This window comes from Triticum aestivum, chromosome 2B (genome assembly GCF_018294505.1).
Source record: "Triticum aestivum cultivar Chinese Spring chromosome 2B, IWGSC CS RefSeq v2.1, whole genome shotgun sequence".
Taxonomy (NCBI): Eukaryota; Viridiplantae; Streptophyta; class Magnoliopsida; order Poales; family Poaceae; genus Triticum; species Triticum aestivum.
In genome coordinates, this window is record NC_057798.1 from 463,574,019 (window position 1) to 463,594,781 (window position 20,763).

Below are 20,763 nucleotides of genomic sequence, written 5' to 3' on the forward strand. Positions count from 1 at the left end.
TGGTCGCCGGAGTGGTGGTGTTCTACTGGTGGTGGTAGAAGGAGGGGAGGGGCTTGGGGCTGCTCGGATTTGAGCGGAGCCCGACGGCGGCAATGGCGGCGATGGGTAGCGGGGAGAGGTTCTCCAGATCGGCTGACTGATTGGGGAGGGAGCTGGGAGTGAGGGGAGGCTGATGGTGTGCTCGAGGGGCTCAAGGGAGGGCCATGTATAGCCGAGCGAGAGGGAGGCCGAGCTGGCACGGCCGGCGATGCGTGTCCGGTGCCGCGGATGCGTTTGCTCACGCATGGGCTTCAGGGAAGGCGACGGCGACGCAAAGGGAGGAGCTCACGGGGCATAGGAGGCCAAGGGGGCGCAGGGAGGAAGACAACAGCGACGGGAAGATCCAAAACTCCACTATGCTCTCGTGTTCACGCGGCGGTGAGCGTTGGTGAGGAAGAGGACGGAGGGGGAGAGGGGTCCAGGAGAACGGCGACGATGCGATGAACACGCTGGACATGATCACGGGCTCTAAGATGATGAGAGGAGGAGGGGGTCCAGCACAAACAGTGCTCTGGACGCGGCCACTGCACACAGAGCGCGCCAACAGGCATGCCAAAACGGTGGTCACCACCAGTGCTGGCATGTGGGGGAGGCAAACAGCTGGCAAACGTTGTCTAGTGGTAAGTCCTTCTTGGGTAGATATCAACTGAGGTGGTAACTAAGTGAAAACGTCTCTGGTTAAATAGTTAGTGAGCTCTGAAGTTTACTGCAGTAAACTTTACCAGCTCAGTGTGATCAACAGGGAGTTACTTGAAGCCAAAGAAGCTGTCTGGGGTGTTTAGGATAGGAAGGACTATGATCATAGAGGTTTTGAGGGTAAAAGGATCAAGATTTATTGCAGTTGCTTCACAACTGCATACTTGGTCTAGAAAGGAATATCATCAAGATGCACTCACATGGAGTGTCCACATGAGCTAAAATTGGGCAAGGCTTAGTCATTTGGTCATATAAAGATGCTGTAAAAAGCTCATGCCAAATGGACAAACCAAAATAGCACTTGCTTCACAAACATCTCTGCTGACTAGAAACTTGGAATAATTATGGTGATCAAATGTCGCAATTAAATGATGCCAAAATGGGTGGAGAGATGTTTTATAGGTAGACGAATGATCTCGTAATTTATCAGGATTTTTGAAGCAATATAAAATATACTTGCTTCACAACCTAAAATATTGCCAGAAACAAAGATTTGCTCCAGTGCTCACATAGATGTTAGGATGGGGCTGCAAATGCGTGGAAGGGGTTAATATGAGCACATTTAGGAGTGTGCAAAAGTTCAAATCATTTGGGTACTCCTAGCTAGTACTTCCTTCACAAAGCCTTCTGTTTGACAGAAACTTTGAAAATTCACTGAGGAAGACTGGCTAGGCAAATAAATTTGAACTTGTGCATGGGGCAGTTATTTGGACATATAAACATGCCCAAAAAGGTTGGGAGTCAATAGGAGAAAAATAAATGACACTTCCTTCACAAAGTGCCATTCAGGGCAGAATAGGAAAAGGAATATTGCGGAATTATTTTTGAACATGGCAATGAAAAGTTTTGCCATATTCGATCAAGATATGACCCAAACAATTTGTGAGAATTATTTGGGAATTTTTGGAGTGAGGGAAATATAGGTTGCTTCACAACCGAGGGCAATTGGAGTTATTCCTTTAATAGAAAAGGAACATTCCCAATAAAAAAAGAATATTGTGATTTGGGCTAGGATGATAATGACAGGGTCTAGGGAAGGATTTGGGAATGACAAGCCACTCTGGAAGCAAAGAAGAGGGCATCTTCTTTAGTTTCCAGACCACAAAGCCACGAAAAAGAAAAACTCAGGCAAAAACCTCGGAAAAACAAAAGAAAAAGAAAGAGCCAAAAATCAGGCTGTCACAAACCTTACCCCCTTAAAGAAATCTCGTCCTCGAGATTTGGTTGCTCAGGGAACTAGTATGAATATTCTGACTAAAGGAAACCGTTTCCAACTCGGGTATCCTTTTTTTCCTTTATTGTTGTTCCCACTAATTTTTTATCTGACTGGCCCTAGGGTGGTTTGATTCACTGTATCCACAATCTGACAGATCTTACCTCGCTGGTTCATGCTTATATATAGGCTCCAATTTCTTTTTAGATCTGCCGACTAGCTAAGTGTGATTTAATTATCATGACTGAAATATATGTCCATCCCACAAATCCAAAAGTCATTTCCGCTGGGTGTGCCACCCGGCACTGACAACCTTTCATGTAATGATGATCAGATTTTTCTGATGAAAACTCAAGCTTTGACCCATTGCGTTGGGTTTCTCCACTCAATGCAAGTCCTTTGGGTTCCAACAGGGAGTTAAAACTTAACCGTTTCCTGATAGATTCTGACTCATCGCAGAAGTTTTTGAATCATCTTAACTAGTTCCATTGTCGTGAGTATCGGATCTGTACCAAATATTTGATTGTCTCCTGTCGTGGCCATCATAAAGGGTTTGGCCTATATGATAATATCTACAGACTTGACTGATTGTGGTTCTGATGGAAAAAAATTGTTCACGACAGGCTGTCCATGATGATTCATATAAGTGAGGACTCAGGCTTCCAGACTGTTATTCCTCATGCTGATTACTCATGTTGTAGGCATATCCATGTGGATCAATACTGACTTAGACTATTCGGGGGATCTGCACCATGGTGGTCGTGTACAGTTTTCATACCTGCATCACTGGTCTTGCTCCTTCAGTATTGTTTTCTTGGTCTGGATCTTGGGCTAAAAGAGTTGGGCCATATTGTTTCCTTATATGACCATAGGTACTGTCGGTGCAATTCTTCGGCAATTGTAGTTTATCCTCATTTTTCTGACAGGGTAACCCATTAAATGGCAGGTTCAACACCTCTCATTTTCTGATCGTTGGGAAATGATCATCCGAAACCCTTGCAAGAAATCGGTAAATAAATCAGTAGCCACCAGAACGGTCTTTACAACTCAGATCTGGGACATTACTGAAACAACTCAACCACGGCTCAAGACGGCCAAAAAGTAGCTCAGAGCATGAGACCGGGTTGATAAGAAGAAGGTGGCAGCTCCCTAAAATAGCCAAAAAGCAGCTATAGGGCAACTGTCACAAAAAGAAACTCAACAGCTGTACGAGACGGTCGAAAAGTAGCTCAGACTCGTGACCGTCGTTGAAGAGTGAAACAAAAATTGGCATCCACCCCTGGTAGCTAGAACAGCTCAGATCACAGGAGTGGTGCCGTCATTGGAGAAAAGGGGACAAGGGCTCATCAGGATCATTTCCAGTTCACAAGTACTTACATTGAGCTCATTGATGTCGTCAATCTTCATAATCCTTTGTCACACTGCGATGTATATTGGCTTTCTTCTCTTAATCATCCTCACGTGGTTATCAGATCCTCATCCGAGTGACTTGTAAGATCTTGATGGTATGCTCATTGCATATGTAGGAGGACGTGATTCTGAGACAGACGTGTATTCTGACTGATTCTTGATTCTGACCAAAATGTTGCTAATCTGATTCTTGGGATTCACTGCCATATGTTGTCAATTCACAGCGTACTACCTTGTACCAATGTATTACTTAGGAATATCTGCTGGCTTGTGTTTGAAACTTTCATCGGATAGCTTGCTGAAGAAGACTGGGTATCGTGCTTCAGAAGCTTACCCCCTTAAAGACTTTGCTGGGGGGAAAGACTGAGTACCTTATGCTGGAAGATTTTGCGGTTGCTTACTGAAGAAGGCAGAGTACCTTGCACGAGAAATCATCCATATATCGTACTGAGGAAGGTAGATGAATCTTGCCTTGGAAGCTTCTCGGGTATCTTGCGAGGGAAAAGTGGGTTGCTTACACCATAAACATCTTATTGTGGTATGCGGACTGATTTTCACATATACATACCATCTTAATATTTTTGCTATTGATTTCTTGTATGAAACAGGGTTTTACTGGACTATCCTCCTTTCTGAGTATATGCCATATTTTTGCTTGCTTCCAGGTACATCGAGTTCCAAAATCATCCTCAATGAAAAATTAAACTTGTATCTGAGCCATACCTTTGATAATCTTCTGCCAACCTTGCACACAATTTATCTCCTTTCTGATTTGATCATTTTGTTGTGATGAGTGCACCCTAATGCAAACTTGATACTGACGATCCATCCAGGATTTCTTTTGCATTCAGACGAGATATTCCAATTTTCGTGTTTAGTCAGCTGATAATTCCATTCTGTTTAGCGGAGTTTCCAAATATATGCATTTCTTGCTGACTCTTCGGGTCCAGTGTCGGCTAACGAGCAACTTAAATAGGGGAAAAATTTGTAACACCGAAGGCCCAAAGTAAGGAACAAAAGAAACGACTAAAACAAAAGCACACAAGCATTCTACTAATATAATTAATCAAGCAACCATCACACATTACTGCTACTCACACAATAATATGCATGCACACCTAAGCACACAATTATCGCGGAAACTCCGGTATGGCGGTCTAGTATGTTGTGGCGATGTGCACGAGGACGAATAAATGTGTGGAAGAATTGGTGTAAACAGCGCTACACCAAGTGCTAGCTTAGCAAGGTAGCAACCTGAACTAGCTTAGAGGCGAGGACGTACTTAGTAACCATGCAGTGGGACACGAAGGTCGCAACCACATCATTATCAAGCGGACGGAAAAAGATTCGTACTCGTCCAAGAAATAGGATAGCGGGGAAAAACTGAGGCTGCTGACATTGCCCTTTCTTGATAACTAAGACCATTAAGGGTTGCCAACATGACAAAATAAAAGAATGATCCGAGATAGACGCATGTCCATCACCGAAACGATAGACGAGACTGAAAGAAAGACATCGGTGCGATACTTGAGCACCATTTTTGCAAACAGTGTCGGGATCACTTGGCACCACTCTGCTGGGACAGAATTGACACCAACCATCGAAAGAAAGGAACTGGAGAAATGCAAAGGTTGAGCTATAGTGGATCTGAGCCAATGCCCACTACACTCACCAGATAAACCATTATCACAAATACTAAGGCTATATGCATGCTATGCAACAAACAAATGCAGCAATCAAGTGCAATAAACCAACTGGAGTCTATACTACCGCTTTCTAACGTTCGCGCGGTCTAGGGTGTCCTATAGCCAGACCTGCTCTGATACCAAGCCCGTGGCACCCCGGCTCAGAGAAACCGGAACACCCCGTATTCCTGCCCAGAGATCAAGGAGAAGTCTTCTGGAATATGGCACTTCTTAGCATAGAACAAACCGGCTTTCTGTTATTACACGAATATGAATACAATGTTGCCGATATTACAATGAATAACATCGGTATGGCGACACTACGCCATCCTCAGTTGCTCTATGCAAGCAGCAGAAACAACTCGAAGCAGCGGAATAACTCTAGCAGGGGAACAACGAAGATGGTGGTGAACTCCACTCCGCAGGAACTCAGGCTGGAACGCTTATCCTAGCTCGCACGAACGGAAACCACGACAAGCAAGCAATCAAATCCGGCATGACCTACAAGCTGGCATGACACGCCAGGTCAGTACATTGAATGTACTTGCAAGCTCACAATAAACCAGAAGCATTCAAGGCAGACAACAGCATGGCAATTACAGGTTAGACAGGAATTATCATGATATCATCAGAACAATATGGCATGACCAACATAAACATGATACAGCTAACTCAACCTGAACATAGCATGAATATATTAATCTGACAATACTAGCATGCAACATAATGACACTATATGCACCACTTATTCTGCTCGGCTACCTCATAACCAACACATGCATCACTTACCAACCTCGGGCATCACACGAATATACACAACTCGTTATCATCTATACCACCGTGATCCTTACGGCGATCACAACCACGACCAACACTTAGTCTCAAGCCGTGATCCTTAAGGCGATCACAACCTGACCAATAACTGGCCCGTGATCCTTACGGCGATCACAACCTAACCACTACATGGCCCGTGATCCTTACGGCGATCACCACCCAACTTATCTCACTGTTATTAAGCACATTATTATTATTACTGTTGACTCATGGTGTGACCTTCTCTCGACTTGGGTCCTTTTCCGCGGGCACGACTATCGATAGATTAATATACACTCTACAGCGGTTAGTACACTGTACCCACACCACGGAACCCATGGCTTCGCACTCCCATTCGGGTGGACCAACAGCGTTCCAACAAAACTGTCCTACTGCCGTGACACTCTCCCGGCCACTCCGACTCACTCCTCACTAAGCTAAGTCATGGGTGGCCCCGTGCCTACCTCCAGACACAACGACCACCGTCGTGGCCCGTCCCACTGTGGGACATGGATCCAAAAACTAACTCAACAACGGGCACACAAGGTCATGCTTGCCTACCGGGCTAGGGTACAGCACGCCCATAACCTTCCCTCGTTGGAGGCACCGGCGAGAGGCACGACAATAGACCCAGTTAGGACCGTCCCATACCGGTAAGCGTGGTTGCACTGGTCAGCATCGATTCAGCGGCACCATGACTCAGCCAACAGTTGTTCAAGTTCAATTTAATCCGGTTAAACTTGAATGCAAATATGTTGAGCCATGATAAAATAACATGATGCCAACTATAATACATGAACATGATATCAACATCATCATGAGGGTATCACATAACCATCCACCATATCAATAATAACTCACATCCACTGAACATGGGATACTGACTAGCATGACCATCATCAACATCAACATGTACCACTAGCAAGCAAAATCATATGAAGGAGATACTAGCAGGTAGATCATGATAACAGAGTACAGAACAACATAGCACAAAGGTGAACATGCAAATCTAAACATCACCGGAACAACGATAACCATCTTTTCAACAAGCAAATATTTAATAAAGATTCAAGTTGAAAACCATGGCTACTACATGACTATCATGCAAGTGGGTATTGTGGCTTTCCTGGGGATGAAGAAGGCACCGTGGAGAAGTGCGGTGAAGCCGCGGAAAGATTCGCCAGAAAACATACTCTCTCGGAGGGGGCTGATTAAGGGCAGGGGCAAAATGGTCATTTTCAGTATGCCAAAACATAATGAAAGTGACACCAACGGAAAGGGCTTAATGAAACGAAGAAGTGAGCGTTCGTTTCACCTCATTTGGAGTTGCGAGCAAAAAGTTATAGCCCGACGAAGTTCAGGGACCAATCTGTAAAAATATCTCTACAAACAGGCCCCTGAGATGAAAACAGAAAACGTATTTTAGACAATACGCTTCCAGAACTGGAAAATGCATTCTGAGCTAAAAGGGAAAGAAAGTGCGCTTTCCAGTTGGGAAGACGTATTCCGAGGAATAGGCCTCCACTTATCCAGCATGGCAAGGCGGGGTCGGGCGGCTTAGACGCTTACATGCGGGTCCCATGGGCGTTGACTCTCTCCTCCTGCCTCCTTCTTCTTCTCCCCGACGCGGCGCTGGGCCGAGGCGAGGCCGGTCGCCCCGACGACGATCGCAGGCGACTCCGGTCACCGTAGGCGACGCTCGACCTACCCACGTACTCAGGGCGATGAGGCCGACAAGCTCCACGACAGAATGGACCTCGAGGAAGGCGAGGTTGAGAGCAGTAAGCACTCCGATGGAGGGGGCTTCGGGTGGAGATGGGACTCAAGGCCATAGCAGCTCCGGCAAGGGGGAAAAGGGCTTCGGGATGGTCGCCAGAGTGGTGGTGTTCTACTGGTGGTGGTAGAAGGAGGGGAGGGGCTCGGGGCTGTTCGGATTAGAGCGGGGCCCGACGGCGGCCATGGCGGCGATGGGCAGCGGGGAGAGGTTCTCCGGCTCGACTGACTAATTGGGGAGGGATCTAGTAGTGAGGGGAGGCCGATGGTGTGCTCGAGGGGCTCGGGGGAGGGCTATATATAGCCAGAAACAGGGAGGATCTCACGGGGCATAGGAGGCCAAGGGGCGCAGGGAGGAAGACGACGGTGACGGGAAGATCCAAAACATCACTGTGCTCTCGTGTTCACGCGGCGGCGAGCATCGGTGAGGAAGAGGACGGAGGGGGAGAGGGGTCCAGGAGAACGGCGACGACGCGGGAAACACGTTGGACATGATCACGGGCTCTAAGACGACGAGCGGAGGAGGGCATCCAGCACAGACAATGCTCTGGACGTGGCCACTCCACACAGAGCGCGCCAACAGGCATGAAACGGTGGTCACCACCAGTGCTGGCATGTGGGGGAGGCAAACAGCTGGCAAACGTTGTCTAGTGGTAACTCCTTCCTAGGTAAATATCAACTGAGGTGGTAACTAAGTGAAAACGTCTCTGGGTAAATAGTTAGTGAGCTCTGAAGTTTACTGCAGTAAACTTTACCAGCTCAATGTGATCAACAGGGAGCTACTTGAATCCAAAGAAGTTGTGTGGGGTGTTTAGGATAGGAAGGACTATGATCCTGGAGGTTTTGAGGGTAAAAGGATCAAGATTTACCGCAGTTGCTTCACAACTGCATACTTGGTCCAGAAATGAAGATCATCAAGATGCACTCACATGGAGTGTCCACATGAGCTAAAATTGGGCAAGGCTTAGTCATTTGTTCATATCAAGATGCTGTAAAAAGCTCATGCCAAATGGACAAACCAAAATAGCACTTGCTTCACAAACATCTCTACTGACCAGAAACTTAGAATAATTATGGTGATAAAATGGCTCAATGAAATGATGCCAAAATGGGTGGAGAGATGTTTTATGGGTAGAAGAATGATCTGGTAATTTATCAGCATTTTTGAAGAATATAAAATATACTTGCTTCACAACCTGTATATATTGCCAGAAACAAAGATTTGCTCATGTGCTCACATAGATGCTAGGATGGGGCTGCAAATGGGTGGAAGGGGTTAATATTAGCACATTAAGGAGTCTCCAGAAGTTCAAATCATTTGGGTACTCCTAGCGAGTACTTCCTTCACAAAGCCTTCTGTTTGACAGAAACTTTGAAAATCCACTGAGGAAGATTGGCTAGGCAAATAAATTTTAACTTGTGCATGGGGCAGTTATTTGGCCATATAAACATGCCCAAAAAGGTTGGGAGTCAATAGGAGAAAAATAAATGACACTTCCTTCACAAAGTGCCATTCAGGGCAGAATAGGAAAAGGAATATTGGGGAATTATTTTTGAACATGGCAATGAATTTTCTTGCCATATTTGATCAAGATATGACCCAAACAATTTATGAGAATTATTTGGGAGTTTTTGGAGTGAGGGAAATATAGGTTGCTTCACAACCTAGGGCAATTTGGAGTTATTCCTTTAATAGAAAAGGAACATTCCCAATGAAAAAAGAATATTGGGATTTGGGCTAGGCTGAAAATGACAGGGTCTAGGGAAGGATTTGGGAATGACAAGCCACTCCGGAAGCAAAGAAGAGGGCATCTTCTTTAGTTTCCAGACCACAAAGCCACGAAAAAGAAAAACTCAGGCAAAAACCTCGGAAAAACAAAAGAAAAAGAAAGGGCCAAAAATCAGGGTGTCACATGAACCCTAAGATAGATAGTGGGGTACCCCTCCGGCAAGCCCCCCTCCCCGCTGCGACTGGTTCTTCCTTAACTCCGGCGACCCCCCCCCCCCACCACCCCCTAAAAATCGACTGACCCAAAATTCGATTCAGTCGACTGAAGTGTAGCTAAATCGGAGCAGCATCGTAAGCAAGAGCAAGAGAGAGAGAGAGAGAGAGAGCAGCGCGAGCAAGAGCAATAGCAAGAGCAGACCACGTAGGGGACCGAGAGCAAGAGAAGAGCAGCAGCGCGAGCGAGAGCTAAAGCAGCAGCAACTCCTACTGATGTGGACGTCGCCGCCGAGGGAGCGACGCCATGGAGGAAGTGGCCAGCGATGCCGCCGTGGATGGAGTCGCGTCGTGTCGGCTCGAGACCGAGCGCCGGCTGCACCGTGAGATCGAATCAAGAAGAAAATGTGGCAGGTGACGATGATGATGATGCTCTTCTGGTGGTGCAGGTGAAGATGGCGGTGTGGGAATGGAGGTGGCGCAAAAGACGAGGGGAATGCCGGGGTAGCTCCTTGGAGGTGGAGGATAGGGTGGCTGAACCGGCGGGATGACCAGATCGACGACGGATCCGCATCCGGTACGGTGGATGAGGGATGTCGAGGTGTTGCTGTGGACGACATCATCGGGGAAGAGGCTCCGGCTGGGTGGCAGACGGAGGAGGGTGTGGGGCTTCATGGGTTTTCCCGGCCTCAGTGTACGAATGGGTGTGCGGATGGGATGGGAGTGGGGAACCATGGCTTAGGGACGCGCTTGTCCAAAATGTGGGGTAAGTTATGAAAGTACCCCCACCGATTTGAGGCGGTTCTTTCGGTTCAGGGGTATTACAGGCATTTCATGTGTCGGGATTTCACAGGAGGTGGGAGTTTTGGCGCGCGTTGTAATTTTGGAATAGCAACGCGCGGGTTGAGATGAGGGTGTTGTCAGAGCACAACGAGACAAAGATATATCTTAAATATTTCGGGCTAACAAGGCGCGGGTTGAAATTTCCGGACAAGCCTAACGTGTACTGTACCAAATCAATTTGCACTACAATTGTCATTCAAAACTTTGAATTCATGTTATTTTCAATTAAAATATTTCGCTACGTGTATAATGCATGCAACCTACTACTCAAATGAAAGTTTTAGTGCATTCCAAACGTATATACTGCCGCTTCAATATGAACTAAATTTGAATTCATTTCTCTATTTGAATAAGATCTACAGTAATGATTGTTGTGAAGTCAAAGCATTTGAATTCGTTTCTATGTTTTAGTAAGATCTACAATCATCATTATTGTCAAGTTAAACCATCGTTTGTGTATTATCTTCACAACACACCACATGATTAGTCTCGAGTTACTATGAACTATGTGTACTATATGAACTCGAACTCGATTATTTTAATCCACTTTATGTTGATTTCAAATCACATTACATTTCTAGCTCTAGCTAGATCTTCATAATCTAAACCATGTCTCATATGTATAATGTGTTTATCACATTATGTATGGTGCCCCGCCCCCTACGCCTACAAGTATTTAGATGTGAGTTGCAAACACCACACATTACCACAAATTCAAATAAAATGTGAGAATTTTTGATATATAGTATTGTTTAGATTGTTCGATATTTAGTTGTAAGCTGCAAACGCCACACGTTATCACAAATTCAAATAAAATGTGAAATTGTTTGACGTATAGTATGGTTTAGATTGTTTGACATTTAGCTGTGAGTTGCAAACGCCACGCATTATCACATTATGGTATAACATGTGCAAAACCACAGCACGTGTATCACCACATGTTTAAAACACGATGATCCCCTATTCAAATATATGAATCCACTTTCATATCAAATTATGATCTTTGTTAGTCTCTTACACCCACTCAATCCTCTACCCTTTGTAGCTACCACTAACTTTCTCTCGTGCATGCACACGCCCTCCTCGCCGTCCCCCTCCCTCAGCATTCTATCCATCGCGCACATTTTTTCTTTAGGTCGTTCTCCCAGAGTCTCCACAACTCCTTTCCGACACACACCGATCGATAAACCTCTCCAGCGATATCTACCTACAACATACACACGCACCTTCAATCTCCTCCTTTATGTGTCCTTACCACGTGTCTCTCATACGGACCCACACACCTGTAAACTCTCGCCCCTCCTTTCATCGATCTCACAACCGCACACTCCTCCCCCTATCTAGCTAGTAGCTGGGCCTCTCACACCACCTCCTACCTCCATTCTCTCTGTCTATCCGTCTCGCTGGGCCTTATTTGCCTCTAACAAATGGATGTATACTGACCGATCTCCCGCTATACATATAGCTAGCTAGGTCCTTATAACTTGCTTTTCCCCACGCGTCGATCGATCTACCTCATTAGTTATGTCTCTCCCTTCCTCCGACAAACAACAATTGATCTACCGATCTAGTTAGGTTTGCTTACCAAACACATGGTTCCCCTTCATCATCCATGGATGCGTCCTGACAGATCTATCACGCACAGGCACACACAGAAACACATCCCCACTCTTATTGATAATATTGCAGTTCCACCCTCAGTTTGTCTAGTAGGCCTCTCCCACCATCTTCGAGAAGCAACTCCATCACCCATCCAGCACTCTACCCCTCTCCCTCCCTCTCTCTCCTCTCTCTCTCTGTCCCAACCTATTTCCCGTCCTTCAGTTATGTATGGATGTCGACCGATCTCCCTCAATACATAGTTGGGTCTCTCCTTCTCAACACATATACGAGTCATTCTACCTCTATAGTTAGGCCTCTGCCTACCCCTCCCCCACCCCCTCCCCCCACACACACCGATACATCGAGCGCTCTAGTCATGTCTCCCTGCCACACACAAACTTGACTTGTGCCCTCTGACATGCCGGTAGGTCAGTCGCCCTATATCTTTTGACTTGCACACACACACAATTTTGATGGCTCTCTTCATCGATCTCACACCCACCCACTTGATCCTTTCTTCGACTCTATCGATATATATGACCCCTCCCTCTCTTCTCGTGGATCGCCCGACCCTCTATATATGATATGGATAGGCCTCCATTTCACACACATTGCATGAAAATTTTTGTTTGAGATGTGATCGACACATATTCCCACAAATACATTCACGAAATCAAACCCAACCCCCCACCCCCCCACCCCACCCCAAAAACAAAAAACACTCACGACCGCGGCTTGTATCTCTTACACAGACCCACGTAGGTAGGGGACGTGCACGAAGAGAAGAGGTGCATGCACGGCGCACGTACTCCCGTCTCTTTCCCAACCACACCTATGCAGGTACATGGTGGAGCTCATTTATATACGAAAAGGCAGCCCACATGGTAATTTGGCATGTGTACTGGTTGTCCACTTGGTGGAGGGAGGATCGTCTACCACGGGTGAACAAACAAATTGCGACTTGACGCGTTATGTTAAAAAAAGAGGAAAACAATGTGGGGCCTACCTTAGAGGCAAGGCTCTATACACTGGAGCACTTTTGATGTGTCCCGTCAACTCGCAGAGCAAGGAGAAGCTTGCTTAGTACGCCGTATCCCCCACCCACGGGCGCGGTGGCTCGCAGGATGAGGTGAAGCTTGCTTAGTATTGTACGCCTTACGCCCGCTCCCTCTCCCACGCGCGTGGTGGCTCGCAGGACGAGGAGGAAAATTTACTACTCCCTCCGTTTACTCCTCGTCCCTACTACCTTAGTAATAGAGATTATCATATTGTTTGGAATATATATGTCCTTTAGTAGATTTCAATATGAACTACTAGTACATACTCCAAACACTGATGTATATAGACGTATTTTAGAGTGTAGATTCACTCATTTTGCTCCGTATGTAGCACTCTCCCTCACCCATGTGGTGGACGTGCAACAATTCATTCGGTCTCATATAGCCAGAACGATATATACTGCAGTACCATTATTGCTCTACTTCCCGAAGAGGCGAAGAGCCAATCGCAAGGTTAATATTTTGGAGATGCCAAGTGCAAGGTTATAGGAGAACCAGTAGTAGGTGCCGCGTCATTTATAAATAAAGTTTTTTTTCTTCAGTGGCACATACGCAATATGATAGGTTTATATGGAGAGAAAAGGAAACCGCTCCACTATATACATAGTCAGGGCGGGCCATCCTACACGGTTGCTTGCTGGGGTTGCTCTCTTCACACACTCTCGCAAAAAACGACTGTGGCCACATCTCTAACATCCCGGTGGATCACGTCCGCCAGGGGAAGGGGTGGATGCTTAGTGTAGATGCGGTCACCATCGCCGATGGTGAAAACCCACTGTCGGCATGCCTTATCAGGGGTCCCGCCGTTTTCTCTCACAAAGCCGGTGAGGTTGCCTTCGTCCCTTGCTCACTACCGCAACGTGGGAAGTTGTCGCCTCCCACCGCCCTCCTCAAGGTTGAGCTACGTCCCAACATCCCTCAAGTACAACTCCCTTTACAGCCGGCTTGCACCACTGCTCCAACTGCCCACATCACTCCATGTGGATATTCCTCTACTTCTTTGCCCCGCACATACCTCTACTGGCTTCTACGTACTGTATTTGTGATGAGTTTATGTCTCATCAACTAGTCCCAGTAATCTTATTCTAATCAAGCTTCTTCAATTTCTTTGCCACAGGGATGCTCATCTCGATTTCGGTGAAACTGCACAAAATGATCCGATGGTCAAAAGGTTGCAAACTTCATTTCTTAGGAAGCTCGAACGTTGCCAGCAAATTGAAGCCTGGTTGGGGTTCACGGTTCAAGGGCTAGGGACTGCATGGATCGTTTTTTCTTTAGCTGCCTCTGTTCCAAAATAAGTGTCAACTTTACTAGTAGTACAACTTTGTACTAAAGTTTGCATAAAGTTGAGACACTTATTTAGGAACGGAGGGAGTACATATTTGCTATGATCTGTCAATCATTGAGATGCAATAGCAAGCATGTTAGTCTCCTTTGTATTTGATGAAATGTTGCAACGGGCAACCTTGGACGCAAGATACATGTAACAGAAGCTGGAAGCTTCATAGCATTGTACAAATTTATCTCGCTGATAAATTACAGTACGTACTATACTAGTACTTCCTCCGTTCCTAAATATAAGTCTTTGTAGAGATTTCACCATGAACCACATGCAGATGTATATAGATGCATTTTAAGTGTAGATTCATTCAATTTGTTCCGTATGTAGTCCACCTAGTGGAATCTCTACAAAGACTTATCTACTAGTAATAGCTAGCCCCCACTACTAGGAATTCTCTATCCTCTCCTTGAGCCACATCATCAAAATTAATGTAGCTGTTAGATGAACTAAATCAGTCCATAATAGCCGTCTGATCTAGACGTTGAGAGGCTCCGCACTAAGCCGCATGCAAGCATGCAGAAATACCATGGCATGCATGTGAGTGGGTTTTAAATCACATCAACATGTCTGCATGCAAGCATGCACCGGTAGCATGCATGTAAGTGAGCTAAGTCCCATTAACATGTCAAAAAGAAAAATGTAATCCCATTATGCAGTAGGAGTTGGCTGATCTTTTTTCCCTACGTGGGATGATCTAAATGATGATGGGAGTTTTTTTAATTTCGCTACCACATTTGACATGCGCTTATATAGTTTTTTTTAGTTCTATGAAATTGGTAATTTTATGCAGAGAGATATACGGCTGTTCCGCGGCAACGCACGGGGACTCATCTAGTATTTAGGAACGGAGGGAGTACTATGTAAAGAGTTAGGTGTTGCACGTTGTCCAAAAAATATGGTGATAGTGTGAGGTGGGCCATGTAATCACTGAGCCTGCGTGTTTTCATTGCTCTTGCACTCCTCCGCTGTAAGAATGGAGAAAATTGTAATCTAGTAGTACCTCCTTTCGCCGAAAGCGTGGGGACATCCAGCAGTTCTACCACCTCAGTAATAAAGACCAATGAGCCATCAAATCACATAGACCCAGCAGTAAGTTGGACGGACGAAGCAACCATCACTCTTGAATCTGCTTCTCCCTTCAACACAGGCGCCAGTGAGAGGTCGTGTCCGCTCTGCCCGGGCATGAATGCGGCACCGATTCTTTGGAGCGGCCCTGACCGTTTCGGGCGGGAAGCACGCGCGGGCGATGGAGGGGCTTTGGGTGGGCCAGGATGGTCAGGAGCGGGCGTGGCAGCTGTCCGCCTGTCCCTACCGGACGCCCGGAAACGAGAGGATGAACCGACTCCCGCGGCTAAAATCGTACACTACACACCATCTCTCTATAGGAGAAGGTCGATCTGTCGCTCTCTCTAACACACACATGATGTTAAACACACACACACACACATGCACACACAAGTTTATAGAATAGGAAAATCGTGCGAGTGAGAAGCCACAGGAAGTGAGATACAAATGGAGTACGTACATGAAGAGGAAGAGGTGACGAATATTCCATCAAACCTGAACTGAGGAGTAGTACTCCTTCCGTCTAGGTGTTAAGTCATCTTTCGGAAATCAGATATTCCCAAAATGTTTAGGCGTCGTCCATTAACTTCGCATCTCAATCCCCTCCTGGCCTCGTTGCTAGCGAGCGTTGTTACTTAGGGAGCGTTTGGCTCCGTAGCAAGAACAGCTTATAGCATAGCCGGGCAAGGTTAGGCATTTGGAACTGTTAAAATATGTTAGCTTTTGTGGGCCAGCTAGCTTGGGTGGGCTAGAAAAACCTTGCTAGCTCAGGAGAGCCAGATCGGCTCGCTTCCGACGGCAAACTTCGCGTAGTAGTGACATAGACTAGTAACATATGCATGTTACTAGTCCAAGTTACTCACCACTATGACCAGCCTAAGCAATGTAACCAAACGCTCCTTACTCTGCCTTGTTATCTCCCCCGGAAACCCAATGCATGGAGCGCAACTACGCGTTGATCAGTCAAGAAATCAAAGTCGGCTTGCATGCGAGTTAATACGTGGCCCTGCATGGTATCTAAAATGGCATCTCTTAGTTGTTTGGATTAATTGTTGCGTTTAGAGACAGAAATCAGGGCTTTGATTGGAGGAATGACCGGTCAAGTTTCTCCTTCTCCTCCAATCTGCTTGCACCTTGGTCCCGCTGCACCTTCTAACGTGACTTATTACACCTAGACGGAGGGAGTAAGTACGAGATACGGTGGCACACTGACTTAGGTCGAATACAAGTGCCCAAAATTGTGTGCATGTTATAATAAGGATTCACTTAAAATAGTACGTGAGTGAACAGAGGGATCAATTGGACAGTGTTCCCGAGAAGTAGCGAGATGTTGAGGTAAGATACACCGCTGGCGCTTTTAATTTTTCTTATTAATTTGTTTGTTTCACCCTCTGACTAGTGGGACCCAACGTACTATGTGGAGAGAGGTAAGGTGACTAAGGCTGCATTATTTCTGCACCACTATGCATAGTCTTACCACCAAGGCCACATGACACGATTATGATTTAAATCCCAATGACTCCCACACAAAAAAAACATGGCATGCTTGTCACACGAATGCAGGAATGTATAAAAGGTTATTTTCCTCTCATTGAACATAACGGGAGGGTTGTGTAGCTTGTTAGCCTGTTCGCTCATCAAAGTTGAGGTCTCGGGGTCGATAACTACACTTGAGCATAATTCATGCCAGGAGGATTCTTTGACTGGTCAAAATGGATGGATACAGAGCTATATGATCTCGTAGTGACCGTATAATCACCTCATCACATATAAGATGCAGCCTCAGTGCTTGTTTTCTAGGGTTTGCACTCTTCACACACTCTCTCCAGTATATATATACATGCTAGAGCCTCGGCGCTTGTAGGTTCTCTCTTCACACTCTCTCACCCTCTCCAGATCTAAACAAGACTTCGTTGGCCTCTCTCTCAGCGCTTGTAGTTGCTCTCTTCACACCCTCTCACCCTCTCCAGATCTAAACAAGACTTCGTTGGCCTCTCTCTCCCCTCACTGTCGGTCAAAGAGGCGGCAAGATCCGTCCGCCAGGAAGGGAAAGAGGCTTAACGCTGTCGCTGTCGGCGAGGGAGGGAATCCACTACCGGCGCAGCTTTTCACTTTCACCCAGCAGCGGTGCGGGAGGGCCTCCGACCCCTTATTCTTTGCTGCCATCCGGTCGCCCACCGAACCACGCCCCAAGAACCTTAAGGTATAGTTTACTTATTCCACATGCATTGCTCTAGCTGCATGTGGGCTTTTTCCGCTTCTGCACTCGAATCTAGGTGTTGGATCAAACAAGAAAGTAGTGGGGAAAGTTGTATACCATGAATCTAGGACATGGTTCAAAGAGGAAAGGAGTGGGGGAAAGTAGTGGGAAATGTTGTATAGCATGAATCTAGGACGTGGTTCAAAAAGGAAAGGAAGGGGGAAAGTAGTGGGGAAAGTTGTATCGCATGAATCTAAGGCGTGGTTCAAAGAGGAAAGTAATGGGGGAAAGTACTGGGGAAAGTTGTATAGCATAAACCTAGGACATGGTTCAAAGAGGAAAGGAAGGGGCGAAAGTACTAGTACAGACTGGCTATCCAGCACCTACGTTGGTCGAAAAGGGAAAACAATGACAAACGTAGTATGCACATCTGTAACAAACTGATCTTTTGTTTTGGGGGACAAGGCTATAGAGTTTGAGCAGGACTAGATTTGCTGCGCTCACATAGGGAAAGGTGTCTAAAGATAACAAAACTGGGACCAACACAAATATGCTCCTTGGTTGTTTGTTCTTTGTTGCAACAGACTGTGCATCGCTATAGTACATCGGTAGATGCACATGGTGATGGTGCGTCCACTGTCCCGTGCAACTCTTTAGCTGTTGTTAATCTAAGGCCCTGTTTGGTTAAAAACTCCCTAGTCCCTACCTGCTTGGTTCCAGGGACTAAACATGGACTAGAGGTTATTAAATGACATGCTAAAAGACCATGTTACCCCTAGTAATGAACTAATAGAGACAAGGTGCGATGCGTGGCAGGGGCAACTGTTGGAAAAAGTCCCAAAAAGACTCCCCTCGGGGTCTTCTTTCTTTAGTCCCAAATGCCCACTTTTAGTCCCTAAAAGTCCCTCCTGTTTGGTTTAGATGGGACTGACACGGAGTTTTTTTAGTCCCTACACCAAAATGTCCCTGTAAACAAACACCCTCTAATAATGCCGCTGGAAAATTGATGCAATGCCACAGTTAAAAGCAAATTACATGTTTAACGAATTTTATTGTTAATATAATCTCTATGTTAATATTAATCAATGCCACCGTTTGAGAAATGCTACTGTCTTGCTTTCTTTCCCATTTAGATAAGGTAGATGCTTCTTTTTGTTGGCTTCTGTGTCATCCACCGTTATTGACCACTAGTTGTTTCCTTTGCACCTCTGTGTAAACAGGGTTATCTACTTCACCTCGTTGCCATTGTGACCTTTTGTTGCACTGCACAAAACACTTTTGTTTTAAGAGTGTTTTGTGCAGTTCAACCAAAATGTCACACCGACAACGTTGCTTGATTGCTTGATCTTAGTGGAACTGCACAAGAGGAGATCTTACTTCCTATCCGTGTTGGCAAATTTGGTTCAGATCTTCTTCTTGTGAGTTGTTTGAATTCCGCATCATGAGAGGTCAGTACTAGCCTTCTTTCACATGATTCTGCAGTGTGCTTTCATATGTTGTGCTACTTGTACGGTAATGTTGCTTGATTTTAGTGAACTGCACAAATGGAGACAAGACTTCCAATCTGTATGTGCACCGTAATATCCCATTGAGGTAAGATAAGGATATTTCACAACTGTTGGCCTGTATTTTGCCACTTTCATCAGAAAATTAATGTCATTGTTTAGTGCTATACTTGTGCTCCCTAATTGACATGCCAAATCTTACATTGAAGGCGAAGCTTGTCTGTTATTGAACCAAGTGATGAAGGGGAAGAACAAGCGGAAGAAAAACAAAAATCAACTCCCGGTGCTGTAATGAAGCACTGGAACTGTGATGACACAAGTAATGATATAGTTTTGCATCTTAATTTATTGCTATGGCTGGAACGAGCAATTGTTTTGCCACTGATTTGATGCCACTCTTAATGTAATACGTAATTATCTCTACTTGTGCAAACAGGGATCTTCTTTGAAGATACCATATATTTTAGTGGAACTGCACAAGAAGATGTTGGAAACATTAAACTAATCGAGGAGTATATAGTAAGCATGGCCACCACAGTAGATAGCAACAGATGGTTCCGGAGAAGTGCTTCATCTGTATGCTCTACACAATAAGCCTCCTGACAAAGGTTGGTACTCGCCCACTGATTTCATCCATATGATTGAGCTTTGTCATCTCTATTGGTGTTGTGCTACTGTTTAGATACTGTCATGAAAAAGTGGTATTGTCCTTGAGAAGTGCTTCATCTGTGTTGTTTTAAATATTTCCTTTCCTTTTTTCGAGCAAACAGGGATGCTAGCATTTAGTTGTCCTCTTGTCTTTGCACAACAGGATCATCCTCCTCTGAAGAAGAATATGGAGTACGTGAAGTGACTAGTTCCGATTATGCCAGGATGAAGAAGCCATGTCTATCTTCTCATCAGAAGGAGTAGTTGAAGGATGGTTACATTACTCCCCACAAGACCAAACTAACTTCAGCGCAGAAGGACTGGCAAATCTCCATTTTCTTGTTGTGATGCGCGAGTACAATGTTGTTCTAGGATTCTTTCCGGTGAGTTACATTTTTCTAAAAGTGTGTTCTACATGGACCATGTAGGTGCATGTTTGAACTCGCAATTCATACTACAGTTTGCTTTATACTAATCACATTTTTTGTATTGTTGCAAACAGAGGTGCTCAACTTGATTTCAATGGGAACTGCACAAAATATTCATGAATACATCGAATCATTCATTTCCACCACAAGAAAGGAGGTGCCGATAAGTTCAAGGCGTTGCAACAAATAAGGGCGAAATCATACAAGCTACGTGTGAATTTGGTTGATTTTGGTGGAACTCCACAAAAAGAATAGCTGGTTTATTTAGCACGAGGTGCCATGTCAATGTCCGAACTGATGGCAAACCCTGCCCATTCCACAATCGTAGGCATTTGATATTTTGGAATGGGACAATCTTGTCAAATTTTTCTCATTGATTTTAGCAAGAAGACATGTGTTTGATACTTTCGAACGGGACGCCCTTTGCTATCAGCAACGTCGATTAGTTTTTTCTTTATTCTTTAGTTGTGAAGTAAATATTAGCTCTGACATGTGAATCGC